At 65.5% G+C, this 12,556-nt stretch overlaps 1 protein-coding gene across 4 annotated transcripts in view; it reads left to right on the top strand.

Annotated features, from left to right (window-relative positions):
- The first annotated feature begins 2,410 nt into the window (after positions 1-2,410).
- ELFN1 (extracellular leucine rich repeat and fibronectin type III domain containing 1) overlaps positions 2,411-12,556 on the top strand; it is a 73,000-nt gene continuing 62,854 nt past the window's right edge. Inside the window, exon 1 of one of the 4 annotated variants that reach the window (XM_077907532.1) lies at positions 2,411-2,647. The gene's annotated coding sequence lies outside the window, so the exon portion shown is untranslated. Of the gene's footprint in view, positions 2,648-5,879; positions 6,169-6,632; positions 6,760-7,398; positions 7,524-12,556 lie in introns of those variants that run through there. The other 3 variants (XM_077907534.1, XM_077907533.1, XM_077907536.1) reach the window with 3 other exon arrangements.

A 12,556-nucleotide genomic window follows, 5' to 3' on the forward strand; every position in this document is an offset into this window, starting at 1 on the left:
TGTGAGGGTGGGGGGTTTGGTTTGGGGGACACGGAGCAGGATGCCCTTGCTCCGGGCTGCAGCAGCAGCAGCAGCAGCAGCAGCAGCAGCAGCAGAAGCCGGGGTGCTCCCAATCCAGCTGTCCTCCTAGCTCTGGGATGGGGGTGGGGGCACTGGCAGAGTGAGATTAAGGCTGTGCATAGATGTGTGGTGTGTGGGTGTGCTGTGTGTGTCTACAACAGAGGCCGTGGGGGGGGGGGCTTCCAGGAGCAGAGGAGTGTCTGAGAGAGAAGACAGACGCCAAGGGAGGGCGGGCTCCAGCTTTATTTAGCCCAAAGAAAGATGCCACTCTCTCAGATCTCCTCCCCTGGGTCTGCCCTGGAGTCCCCCATTTCCAGCTCAAGGGGTCTCTGGCCTTTGGATAGGGGTGGGGGGCAGCAGCCCAACTCTGCCTTCTCAGACAAGAGAGGGCATCTTTCAATATCTCAGGGAGCTGGAGAGGGAGTCAGGGGGTGAAGCAGGAGAGCTTCCCTCCAGTAGGAGGGCAGCTCCTGGGGAATGGGGTCAGGGACATTCAAGGCCCTACGTCCTGGGGAGAGAGGCCTGGGAAAGGGGCTACAAGGGGGCAATGCACCCCCATTAGGGACCTAGGCGAGAGAGACCCCAAGGGCAGCCCCCGCCCCCACCTCCCATTCCCAGGAGGTCTGGGTGCCCTGTGCATGGACTCAAGGACAGCCCCAGAGAGCGGTTCCGTCCTTGACCGTCATTCTCTGGTCCAAGAGTCCAGGGGAAAGGTGGTGGTAACTCGACCACCATCCCCCTTTGGGGTATCGGTCCTTGGGTCGCCATCAGGAATATCGAATTTGGTGGAGGCCCCGGGGGTGGGGCGGGAGGGGCGTGGAGGTGGAGTTCATGGGCCGCGGAGAGGCCGCGGGACCGGACCCCGGACCGAGCCCCGTGCCCATCCCCCGCCGGCACATCCTTCGGCCCGGCTGCTGGGAGCCTCACGCGCCACTCGCCCCCGGCCGCGGGCCTCCCCGGGGAGGGAAGGGCACCCGGGGAAACCCCCTCGCCCTCCAGCAGCCCCCTCCCCTTGGCTGCGCGCGCTCTCCCGGGCGTGCAGTCGGGCCCGGCCGCCCCCGCCTCCCTTCGCGGGCCAGGACAGGACCGCGAGCCCGGGCGCGGCGCAGGGGGCGGGGTCCGGGGTGGTCCCCGCGCCCGCCGGGACCCACTCCGCAGCCCCAACGCGGCGGCCCGGGAACCGCGCGCAGGCCGTGCCGGGCGGGGGCGCTCTTGAGCCTGGTTTGGGATTTTTACCCACCGCGCCAGCCGCAAGCTGGGGCAGGGGCAGGGGCAGGGGCAGGGGCGGGGGCGGGGGCGGGGGGCACCGCCGGCGGCCGCTGGGTGAGGCTCAGGGTCTGGGGGCTGCGGATGTAGAACCCGGTTTAGAGGCCAGCCGAGTGACCAGGTCCCCGGGTATTCCGGAGGCGAATGGAGGGGAAGGGGGATCGGTGGGGCGGGCGGGCGGGGCGGGGAGGTCCGCCAAACCAAAGCTTCCGGGAATCCGGAGCGGCTGTCCCGCGCGCCCGCCCTCTCCGCCGCCGAAGGGGCGGGCGTGGGGGAGGGCGGCGACCGCGGGGGGACAGGTTCCCGACGGCCCGACCACCCTCCCGCCCGCCGCCCACGCGCCCAGCCCTCCTCGTCCCCGGGTACGCGCCCCTGCGGGCTGTGCATTTGCACTCGCGGACGCGCGCGCCCACACGGGGTCTGACTTCAGGTCAACTTCCACGCGGCTCCCGGGTGTGTGCGCACGGCCGTGTCCGCACGCGCGTGCACACCGCCGCCCCCGGTGCCCACCTCCCTTCGCCTCGCAAAGTCTCCACTTCTAGACCTGAGGGGCGTCTGCTCCCAACGGCGGCCGGGGCCGGGGCCGGGGCCGGGGCCGGGGCCGGGGCCGGGGGCGCGCGGGCGGGCCGGGAGAGGGGGCGCGCGGCCTCCGGGCTCCACTCGCCGCCCCCACGGCGCGGACCCACGCCCCCTCCCGAGGCCCCTTCTCACACCCGCCGCCCGCCGACCGGCCGGAGCCACACCGCCGCCCGCGCTCCGGCCGCCCCCGCCCGCCCGCGTCCCCCGCCCCTCCTCCCGCCCTCCCCGCTCCGGCTCCTACAGGAAACCTTCGATCACGCTCAGAAAGAATGTGCTACAATCTCGGCGCTGCCGCGGCCGCCGACACCGCGCCCGAGCCCGAGCCCGAGCCCGAGCGGGAGCCGGAGCCGGAGCCCGAGCCCCAGCCCGAGCCGGAGCCCCAGCCCCAGCCCCAGCCCCAGCCCGAGCCGCCGCTGCCCCGCCGGCCCCGGGCTCGCAGCGCGCGGTCCCCGCCGCCGCCCCGCGCTCGCCCCGCGCTTGACGCAGTGAGCGCCGCAGCCCGGCTCCCGTCGGCTCCGCTCCGCTCCCGGTCGCAGGCCGAGCCCAGCCCGGCGGGCTCCGGGAGGGGAGGGCAGGGCGCGAGGGGGAGGAGATCTGTCTGGAGCCAGCGAGCCCGGCGGAGGAAGAGGAGGAGGAAGGAGGGGAAGCCGCCGCCGCCGCCGCCGCCGCTCCGGGGATCTGGGCGCGCGCGCTCCGCTCGCGGGTGACGGTGGCGCCAGCCCCCGGCCCTCACCGGGCCCAGGTAGGAGGGGGACGGCGGGGGAGGGGGCCGCCGGGGCTGCAGGGCGGGGGGCCGCTGTGCCGCAGCAGGGGGCTGGCGGGTCCCCGCCCCTGGGGGAGGCGGGGAAGATGCTCTGGGGCGGCGGTGGGGGCGGGCGCGGGGTCCCCGCTGGCGCTTGCGGCCCGAGCCGCCCCAGCCCCCGCGCCCTGTCCTGGGCGTCCGCGCGGGGCCGAGTCCCCCCGCCCGCGTGGCTTCGCTTGCGGCGCGTTGGGTCCGCGGTTTCGGGGCATCCCCCGCACACGCCCCGGGTTCCGAGGCGGGCGCACCCGAAGTTAGCGGTCGCCGAGCGCCGGCCGGACAAACTTCCCTCCCCGACGCCGCGGCCCGAAGGCCCGGCACTCCGGACCCCTCGGGCAAGGAGGCGCCTCGGGGACCCCGAAACTTTCCTGAGCGCCGTGAGAGCGGAGGGTGGCTGGACAGGGAGGGGAGACGCGGTGGTCTTGCCTGCGAGGGCATGGTGGTAGCCGCGGCGCCGGGAGTTGGCCCCGGGACTGCCCCCCAACCTGGAACCCCATCTCTTAGCAGGGCGGGCAGGGAGTGGACTAGAGGCATCTCGCTTTCGGGCAGCCAGGATGGGGAAGCAGCGCTGCGCCCCGCGCCCCCGGAGCCCTTGGAGGGGGTCTTGTAGGACACCCCCCTACTCCCTTCGCGGGGCTCTGCCCGCAGCTCCTGAGCCCGCGGGAAGGACCCGGTTCCTGGCTATTAATAGGCGCCCGTGACCCGAACCTTTCCAGGCCCGAGAAGCTGCGAAGCTGGGCTTGGCTGCGGGATGGGGCGGGACCCCAGGCCCAGCACTGGCTCCCTTCCTGGCTCTCATCGTTCCTATCCTGCCGCTCTTCCCTCCAACCCCCCCTCCCCACTCTCCCAGTCTTTCCATCCCGGCCTGGGGGCGTCGCCCCCCCCCCAACTTTTTCTCTTCCTCAACTGCACAGTGTTGCCTGTGGCCGCCCCGTCAGTCGGGGACCTGGGCCAGATTGGAGCACAGTCCCCAACAGAGTCCTCCTGCGCTGGATGGGTGTGGGGTTCCTGGGGCCAGACTGCCAGGGATGAGCGGGGATTTCCTCCCCTCAGCGCCTTTCTCCCAACCTACACAGCGACGCACTATACCTTCGTGCCTCCACCCCCCCTCCCCCGCAGGCCTGTCACTGCCCCATCTCGGGGGCAGTGGGGAGTGGGGTGGTCACAACGGGCAGCCTCGGGGAGGCGTGGAGGGCAGAAGGGACTCCGGAAGCTCCGGAAAGGATTTTGGGGTGTAGCTGCAACTGCATGTGCAGGGAGAAGGTGATGTCCTAGTAGCCTCCCTTCTAGCGGCGCCTTCGCACACCCCGAAGGCCCAGGAGGATTCCACTTCCGCCCCCCACCCCATCCCAACACTCAGATCTGAGCTGGAGTGGACTTGGGGGGCGGGGAATAGGGAACGCTGCTTCCCATCTGCCCATCTGCAACGCTCGGCTCCCGAGCAGCTTGGGGGTCCTCTGTCCCCCAGGGCTGGCCGCCGGCCCCGCCCCCTCCGTTAATTCGGGGACCCCAACGCCTTCCAGGGCCCGCGCGCGCCGTGCTCAGCAGTCTCAGAGCTTTGGTGAGCGAGGTGTCGCATCCTTTCCCCCATCCAGGTCTGGGGGTGGGGTAGGGGGCGTGGATCGCAGTCCTGGGTCCCTGACAGATGTCCTCGCGGCGGCGCCGGCGTCTCTGTAACAGATTTAATGACTTACACGCAGACCGCCGATCGGCGCGGCCACGGGGGAGGGGCGACCCAGCCGAGACTCGGGAGGAGGTCGCAGCCTGAGGGTCGGCGCAGCTCTTCTGGGGGTGGGGGGCGCAGTGGCGAGGACCCTGACGTTGGCTGTTGGGCCCCGCCCCCAATCTTCTGTGCCCCTAACTGTGGGCTTCACTCTCTGCCCGCCTGCCCTGTAGATCCTCGGATTGCTGGGGACCTTACCGCGAGGACCTCTACCCTGCTCCGCACCCCCCCCCCCCCGTTGACCTCTGAGTCCCTCAGCGGAGCCCCGACCCTGGGCAGACACATGCTTGCCTCAGGGTCGGCCAGTGTGGGTCCAGTGTGGATCAAGGCGTGCTGAGGCCTCTGGCCTCTGCTTGCACACTGCAGAAATGGGCTCATAGTCCTGTCTACACGGGGGTATTGAGAAGGTTGTGATGTAACTCTGGGCAGGCACCTGGCACAGTCCCTGGCACACTGGAGATGTGCATCAAAAGCCTAACCTACCCGATCCTTCCAGAGCTGGAACTCCTTGGCCAGCATGGGTCTGGGGGAACCAGTCAGAGAGGAAGGGGGTGGGTCCCCACTAGCAGGGGAGGAAGGGCTGGGAAGGGCTTCCCAGGGGTCTCCCGTCACTGCTGTGCGGTTTCAGTGCAGAATGAGGCCAGAGGCTGGAAGATTGCTTTCTGGGACCTACTAAGAGTGACCGGTTTTGCCCCCTTTCCAAGCTGCAGCTGGAAGGCCTCGTGAACAGCAGGGAGGAATGGGGAGACTTGACACCAGCCTCTCTGTCCCCTGTGCCCAGGCCTGGCATATGTGAGGCTTGCAGTACCTATTTGGTAGTACACAGGGGCCTGCCCTTGGGCTGCACCTGCTGAGACAGGGGTGTGGGTAGGGGGCAGCTCAAGGAGAAAGGCTACATACAGCTCAGATGCCCTAAATGGCCCAACAGCCTCCTTGCCGAGCCTCAGCCCTGACTCTGGAGCCATATGTGTCTGGGCCATACTGCCCCCCCACCCAAGCTCTTGAAATAGCCATGGGGGCACACTGGCTCTTGTCCTAGTACCCCCTTTAGGGCTCTGCATCCACCCTCAACGGAGCTAGGGCAGGCAGGCAGGAGGTGCCACAAAGCACCAAATCCTTAAATTCTGGCCTGGCAGGGGGAGGGCAGCTCTGAACCCACTCCCCCCTTCCTGGTCAGCCTTCTGTGCCCAGGCAGGGCTGGGGTGGGGGGTGCTTGCCAGTCCATATAGGACTTGTGCTGTGGACGTTCATTCACATTCCCTCTCCGGTCCCCACACACTATAGGATTTATCTTGATTTGCTGCCTTTGAATTGAGTCAACTCTTTTGTATGCTCGGTGAATTGCCCAGCTGCTGGCGGGGAGCGGAGAGCGTGCCGGGGGTACTGAGGCCGGGAATCTTAGGCGGGCGGGGGACAGGAAGCCGGGAGGGGGTGTGGGCAGCGGCAGGGAACCGAGCGAGCGGCCGGAGCTGGGAGCCTGGCTGGCCGAGGGGCATGCCCAGGCCTGCTGGCTGGAGAGAAGACTCCGGAGGGGTCGGGAGGCTCCGTCCTGGGGGTCCAGGCTGCCCCTCGGCCTCTGGTTTGGATGGGCTGTGCAGTGTGGGGCGAACGTCAGGGCCTCTCCTGACTCAGTTTCCTCTCCTGTAATATGCGGGAAGAGGGGCTTCCACACGCAGGTTGTGAGGGTCCAACTAAACGGGAAGAGTGTGCGAGAACCCCCGATGTCATCCCAGAGGTGGGGGTGAGTGACGGAAGGAAGGGGAGCCAGGGCTGGGGAGAGAGGGGCGGCCCTACCTGTCCTCTGTCCCCCCTCGTTCGGTCCTTGCCCCCGGGTCGTCCTCTCCGACGAGGGCCGGACCGACGGGCCCACCCAGGGCCCAGAACGCCCTGGCTTGGCCTCAGGTGGTGGGGGTCGTGCGTGGCTCAGGCCCGCCTAGCCGGCTCGCGCTCCCCCTCCCGGAGCGCGCCCCCCCGCCCCCCCCCCCCTTGGACGCGGGAGGAAAGGCTGGAGCCGACGGCCAGGACACTAGCCCTCCTGCGCTCTCTAGCCCCCCCCGCCCTGCCCCCTTCCCCCGCACCCCTTCTCCCCCCCGCCCCGCGGCCGGGAGGTAGGGAGAGGAGCGCGGCGGGCGCGGGCTCGGAGCCGGACTCGCGCGGGGAGCGGGCGGGCGGGCGCGGGCGGGGCGGGGGGAGGCGCGGGGCGGGGCGGGGCGGCGCGCGGATCGATGGGCGAAGCTGGGGAGGCATCTCAATCCCCCGAGCGAAGTTAGAGCCGGGAGGACCGCGGCGGCGGCGGCGGCGGGCGCAGCCCGGGAGCGCGGCTCGGCGGCAGGTAAGCGCGGCGCCCGGGAGCCCGAGGCCGAGCGCGGCTGGCGCCCAGCCTGGGGACGCGGGACCCGGGGGGCCTCGCGCGCTCCCCCTGCGCCCCCGGCCCCGTGCGCCCCGGGGCGCGGCGGGCAAAGTTGGAGGAACTTGGCGCCGGCGCGCGGCTCAGCGGGCGGAGCAGGGGTCCGGGCCGGGGTCCTGCAGCCCCCGGGTCGCTGCTGCCCGTCGCAGCACCGCTCGCTCGCGTGGCCCTGCTCCTTCCCCAGTCGTCTGTCCCCTCGGCAGCCCCCTGCGCCAGGTCGTGCGTCCCGGAGCTGCGGCCGACTCTCCGCGGCCTTGGGTCGGCGACCCCCGGCGGTGTCCGCGGCACGGCCCCCGCCCCGTCTGCCCTCCCGGCGTCGCGCATCCCCACTCGTACCGGGACGCTCCGGCGACACTCGGGGGAGGGGCCGCATTCCGCGGTAGCTGGCGGGGAGTTGAAGCCCTGGCGTGGGGGTGGGGGCCTTTGCTCGGAACTTGGTGGCTATCTCAACCCCTCCCCCGATCTTGGACCGCTCTCCTCCTCACGGCTTTTTGGGGAGTGCTGCTGAGCCTCCTTGCCCCGATCTGCCTCAAAAGACAGGAGCCCGCTTTCCATCCTTTAAAATTCTCACCATTTGCTTGCAGCCAGGGTGGGGTCCCCTGCAGGTGTTCCCCCCTCCGACGCAGACCGACAGCCTCTGGCATCAAAATCAGACTCTTCCAAGCATCAGCTGCGTGACCTTGGGGCAGGTAACCTCCCTGAGCCTCACTTTTCACATCTGTAAAATGGGGGCGTGACAATAATGTCTACTTTATGGGGGAAACACCACCGGGAAGGCTTAGCCCTGGGAGGGCTCCTCGAGGCCTTTCCTGTGAATTTAGGAGACCAAGCCAGGTTTGCACCCCAGCAAAACCTCGGGTGTGAGCTGCTTCTCTTTGGGCAGCTCATGGAGCCCTTGCTTGGATGCAGCTGTAACTGCCTTTTATTTGCTTTTTGGGGCTCGGGGCCGTGCAGAAAGCATTCCCCGGGTCTCAGATCCCATGAGCCTTGGGAACAGGAGCTTTTGGAGTGTGCACAGCTCAGGGAGTATAACAGGCAAACCTCTCCACAAGGAGACCCTCAGCCTCTGCCCAGCCCCAAGAGGGAATGACGAAATGGGGCTATGTTGTTTTAAGCCTAACCAGCCCCCTGACCTCCTCTGCCCTGGGGCCTTACAGTTTTCAGCTTTTAACTTTTAGTTTTGGGGGGACAGAATCATAGCCACAGGCCAGGTTTGTGTCCCACTTTGTCAGAAGAGGAGATATACCCAGAGCTAGAAGGACAGACTCCGGATGATGGGGGCTTGTCAGACGGGAATGCCCACCTTTACTCTGGATTGAGGGGTTTGGAAACAGGCCAAGGTCCCAGTTAGGACTTTGGTCCCTCAGATTCCTGGGCACGTGTGTGTGTGTGTGTGTGTGTGTGTGTGTCTGTCTGAACACCTTCCAGTGGGCAGACGACTTCCAAATCAGAAAGGTTGGGAGCCATGCCCTCCCCGCATCAGCTGGACCCTCTCCTGGGAACAGCTGTGCAGCCCTCCTGGAGTGGTAATAGGCCTGTTGCCCTTGTCGAATTGAATTGCCGAGAGCAAGCAGTTCCTGACCCTGGGAAAAGCCAGGATAGGCACCTCATCCTGAGGCCTGACCAACAGGGGTGGGGGTGGGGGTGGGGGTAGGGAATGTGGTGGGTGCCTGTACCTGTGACCAGAGGAAGGGAGGAAGATCAGTGTCTCTTTCCTCATTACCCCCCACAGAACTCTCTCTGGAAAGCTCAGAAATTCTGCGAAATGCCTTTGGAAACAGGTGCCCCACACCTGGTCTGGGGAGAGGCTGCTGCTCCCTCACATCCCTCCCTACCCCTTCCCCCTCAAGAAACAGGTGGTCAGGGTCCCCAGAAGAGCCTAGGGCGAGAGCTTGGACCTAGCAACCCTTCTCTGGATTCCTAGAGTCTTCTGGGATTTGAATCTTCAGACCCTATATGTCTCCTCGTCAGCATCACCTGCTTCAGGGGAGAAACATGAGTGAGGCCAAAATTGTGGCAGTGACTCAGATCAATGGAGTAAAATGGGAGCATCTGCCTGGGTCCCGTATCTGTGTGTCTGTGGCACACACATGTGTGCACACACGCACACACCTTTCTAGATTTCAGAGGGATTTTCTAAACACTGAGAAAGCCTTCCTCCTCAGATCTCCCTGGGCCATCGCTTCCCCCTTAGGGGCCCAATGCCGGGTAGCGGAGGACCCTATTCCCGAGGATGCCGTAGCAGCAGAGAAATTTATGAGCAGAGGTGCATGGATGTGGGGTGTTTGTCTATCTTTGCAGGAAACAGGCAGACCCTGTAGATTCCCCGGGTGGGTGGCGGATAATACATACGGAGGGCAGATGCAGGATGAAAAATGCTCGTGAGTGACAGGCAGGAGATAGATCTCCAGGGCCAGGTGACGGGACCATAAATTTCCGGGCGTGAACCTGGAGCGGCTGGTGGCGTTGCCACGGACATTGGATACATTTGTCATTTCTGCGGTCCCCGCATGCCCCCCACAGCGCCCTTCCCTTTCTGTTTGTCGTGGGTTCCTATTTCTTCCAGCAGAGGCTCGGGTGTTGACTGGCCTTGGGTGCCGCCCGTGCAGGGGACTGGAGGCCCTGATGGGGAAGGGCTTTGGCTGTTATCCATCCCAGCACCTGCTGTATATCTGGGGAGATTGAGGGTGGGCTGTAGTCTGAGGTCACACAGTGAGTGGGGGTGGAGGGGGGTTACAGGGCTTCTGTACCTGTGTGGTGGTTCCAGGCTTACCAGGCAGGCAGGCAGGCAGGCACAGCCTCCACTGCTAGGGACACCTAATCCCTGTGCACCCCCCACCCCTGTGCACCCCATGCCAGTCTGTGGCCCTGGAGGGGAGCAGGAAGTGGGGTGGAGCTATGGACACTCAGCTGTCCTGCCTGTCCCTCACCCTCCACCCCACCGGTCCAGGTCTGGCTGGCTGAGACCTGGCTTTGCCAAGCTCTCCTGGGGGAGGGGGCTGGTAAGAGGGACCATCCTGGGACCCAGTGGCCTTATGGGGGCAGGAACCAAGACTCCTGTCCATTCAAGCTGGAAGAGTCCCTGAAGGTTTATTCGGCAAACATATTGAGGACCTACTGTGTGCTCTACCTGGAGCCTTGAGACAAGACCGTGACAAGGCTGTGGCATTGGCGGAATTGGAGTCTGGGGTGGGGGGACACAGATAATAAATGGGACCATACAGATATATACATACAGGCCCATCTTCCAGAAGGGTCTAGCATCAGCTCAAGGTCACACAGCAACAAGGTGATGGTGGAGCATGACTAGAATCCTCCTAGGAGGGAGCCAGGACCCGGTGCTCGCTTCCTCCAGGCTGGCCTCAGGCTTGGAGACAAAGCAAGAACTGAGGCCCAGGGCAGCAGGGGCCTAGTAGGGTTGACAGCTTTTTCAGGGTCAAAAATGAGCACAGCTTGGCTCCCTGCTCTGGGGGACAAGAAGCAGTGGGGAGACTGAGTCACAGAGGCTGGCCCAGCATCTGAGCACTGGGGCCAAGGCCACAGGAAGGCCTTTCATGGGCAGCCCCCACTCCACCCCGCTGCCCCTGGGGCTGTTCGCGTGGTGCTATGTCTGACTCAGTCCCCTCCGGACGCCTCCCTTCCTGTCCGACAATGAGCCTTAGTTCCTCAGGGTTTCCCTCCTCCATAAGCTGGTGGCCAGCTCCTCCTGGGAGGGGGGGGGGACTGCTCTGCCCCAGGCTTGGGGGCTCCCCAGGATGGGTCGTGGCAGCCCCTAGAGGGCGGGCAGCATTTGGATGACCCAGAAGGACAGGGCAGGTGTCTAGGCTCAGAGGCCTCCCGGGGAGCGGTGAGTGGTGCTGGGAGCTGGGCCTCACCCACTGGGCAGAGACCCTGCAAACCCGCTCGAGGCCCCTCCCTCCACTGGCTCTGGGGATGGGCTCCCCATCCGTAATGCCTCCGCATCCCCAAACAAGGCTGAGCAGTAGAGAGAGACCACTCTGAGCACCCATGTGAAGGGTGAAGGAGGTGAGGGGCAGAGCCTGGGACCGGCCATCAGAGTGGACCCGTGGCATTCCACAGTGCTCTGAACCCTTCTGTTTAACAGATGGGGAGACCGAGGGCCAGACAGAGCAGCAGGCCGGCGTCAGCATCGCCTGCACCATGCCTCCTGCTCCACCTTGGGGAGAGCAGAGGGTCTTTCCACAGCTTGCCTGCCTCACAGACGGGGCCACCGAGGCCCTGCCCACAGCTCTATACACAGTAGACTGGCCTGTGGGCCGCATACCCACCCCCCTTAGGATCCCCCCAGATGCTAACCTCTCTGCTGTCTGTCCCTCCGGTGGCTTCTTCTGTAAAATGGCATTTGGGAAGCCCTGGGCCTTGAGAGCTATCCATGGCACTGCAGTTGGGCACAGTGTGACAGGAGGCCCAGGCCGGCCCCAGGCACGTGCAAGGAGGCCAGCCAGGTCCTGTGGGAGCCCTCCCGGGAGGCGGGAGCCCTAGAAGACTAGTGGCAGCCCAGAGGCTCCCTCCTGCTTACCGACAGATTCTGGCTTTATTTCCAACAGGATCCAACTGAGGCACCTCTTTGTCATTAGCTCCCTTTGGTTTAGAAAACACCAAGATAGAAAGGCAGGCCGCCACGTGGTGCTCCACGCTCAAGCCTGAGGACAGCTCAGTGGCTCTGGGGGTAGAGCCTCGTCTAGGCGGGGGGTTCCTGGGACCCTGACGGCACACGGTCTGCGCTGTGGGGAGAAGGCTGTGCTCCACGGCCTGGGGGCAGCAGGCAGGCCATGCTATACCTGTCTTGTGCTGTGAAGACAGAGCCCCAAGGAGCGACTGGGCAGGTGTTGGCCCAGCACCCTGGACACCCAGCTCTCTGCTCCTCCCTGAAGGCCACGTCTACCATCCCATTCCTCCACAACCGACCTGGAAGCCTGAAGGGCCGTGGACCCCCTGGATATGTCTCCTGAGCCTGCTCTGGGTTTCTGTTTATCCCTCCTGTGTGTGTGAGGGGGTATCCCTGCCTCTTATAGCCCTATGGAAGCTTCTGGAAGGGTCTGGCTGCAGATCAGCGGGTGGCTAAGCCTTGGTGCTTTCATCTGTCCAATGAAGCCTAAAGCACAACTGTGTCCTCGGATGTGGTGGCTGGGCATGGAGTTGGGGGCTGGGGTGCCATGGGCCCTGGTCAGGAGGCCTGGGTTATGGGTGTATTTCTTTCCCTCCCTGAGTCTCATGTCTCTCTGTAGTGGGAGGGAAGACTAGGGTAGGTGGCCTGCTGTGGTTGAGTCTGAATGGACACAAGTTCTGTAGAAGACAGAGCTGCTGCTCGTGGTGTCACCAGGGCTTCCATTTTGTCGAGTGAGGCTCAGCTCTGCAATCCTGGCTTCCCTCGGGATGCCCCACTTGGCCCTTGTGTCCCTCTCTCCACTGCCATGCAGAGGTGGGATGGAGGGTGCTGGGGAAATGCCAGCAAATGCCAGAGCCCTGGGTATCAGCGAGCCTGGTGTGTTGGAGGAAGTGTGGCCGACCACCAGGAGCAAGAGGCCAGTAGGACAGGTCACGGTGCCCAGTCTGGAAGGGTGGCAGAGGTCTTGGGAAGAGCTGGGTCTCATTCTTTTTGCCTTGGGGAGCTTTCTGGGGAGTCTGAGCAGTAAGCCACGAGGATGGCTTGTATGTGTAAAGGATCCCTCTGTCTGGGGGCGAAGGCAGGACTCTTAGG

This window comes from Canis aureus, chromosome 8 (assembly GCF_053574225.1).
Source record: "Canis aureus isolate CA01 chromosome 8, VMU_Caureus_v.1.0, whole genome shotgun sequence".
Classification (NCBI taxonomy): Eukaryota; Metazoa; Chordata; class Mammalia; order Carnivora; family Canidae; genus Canis; species Canis aureus.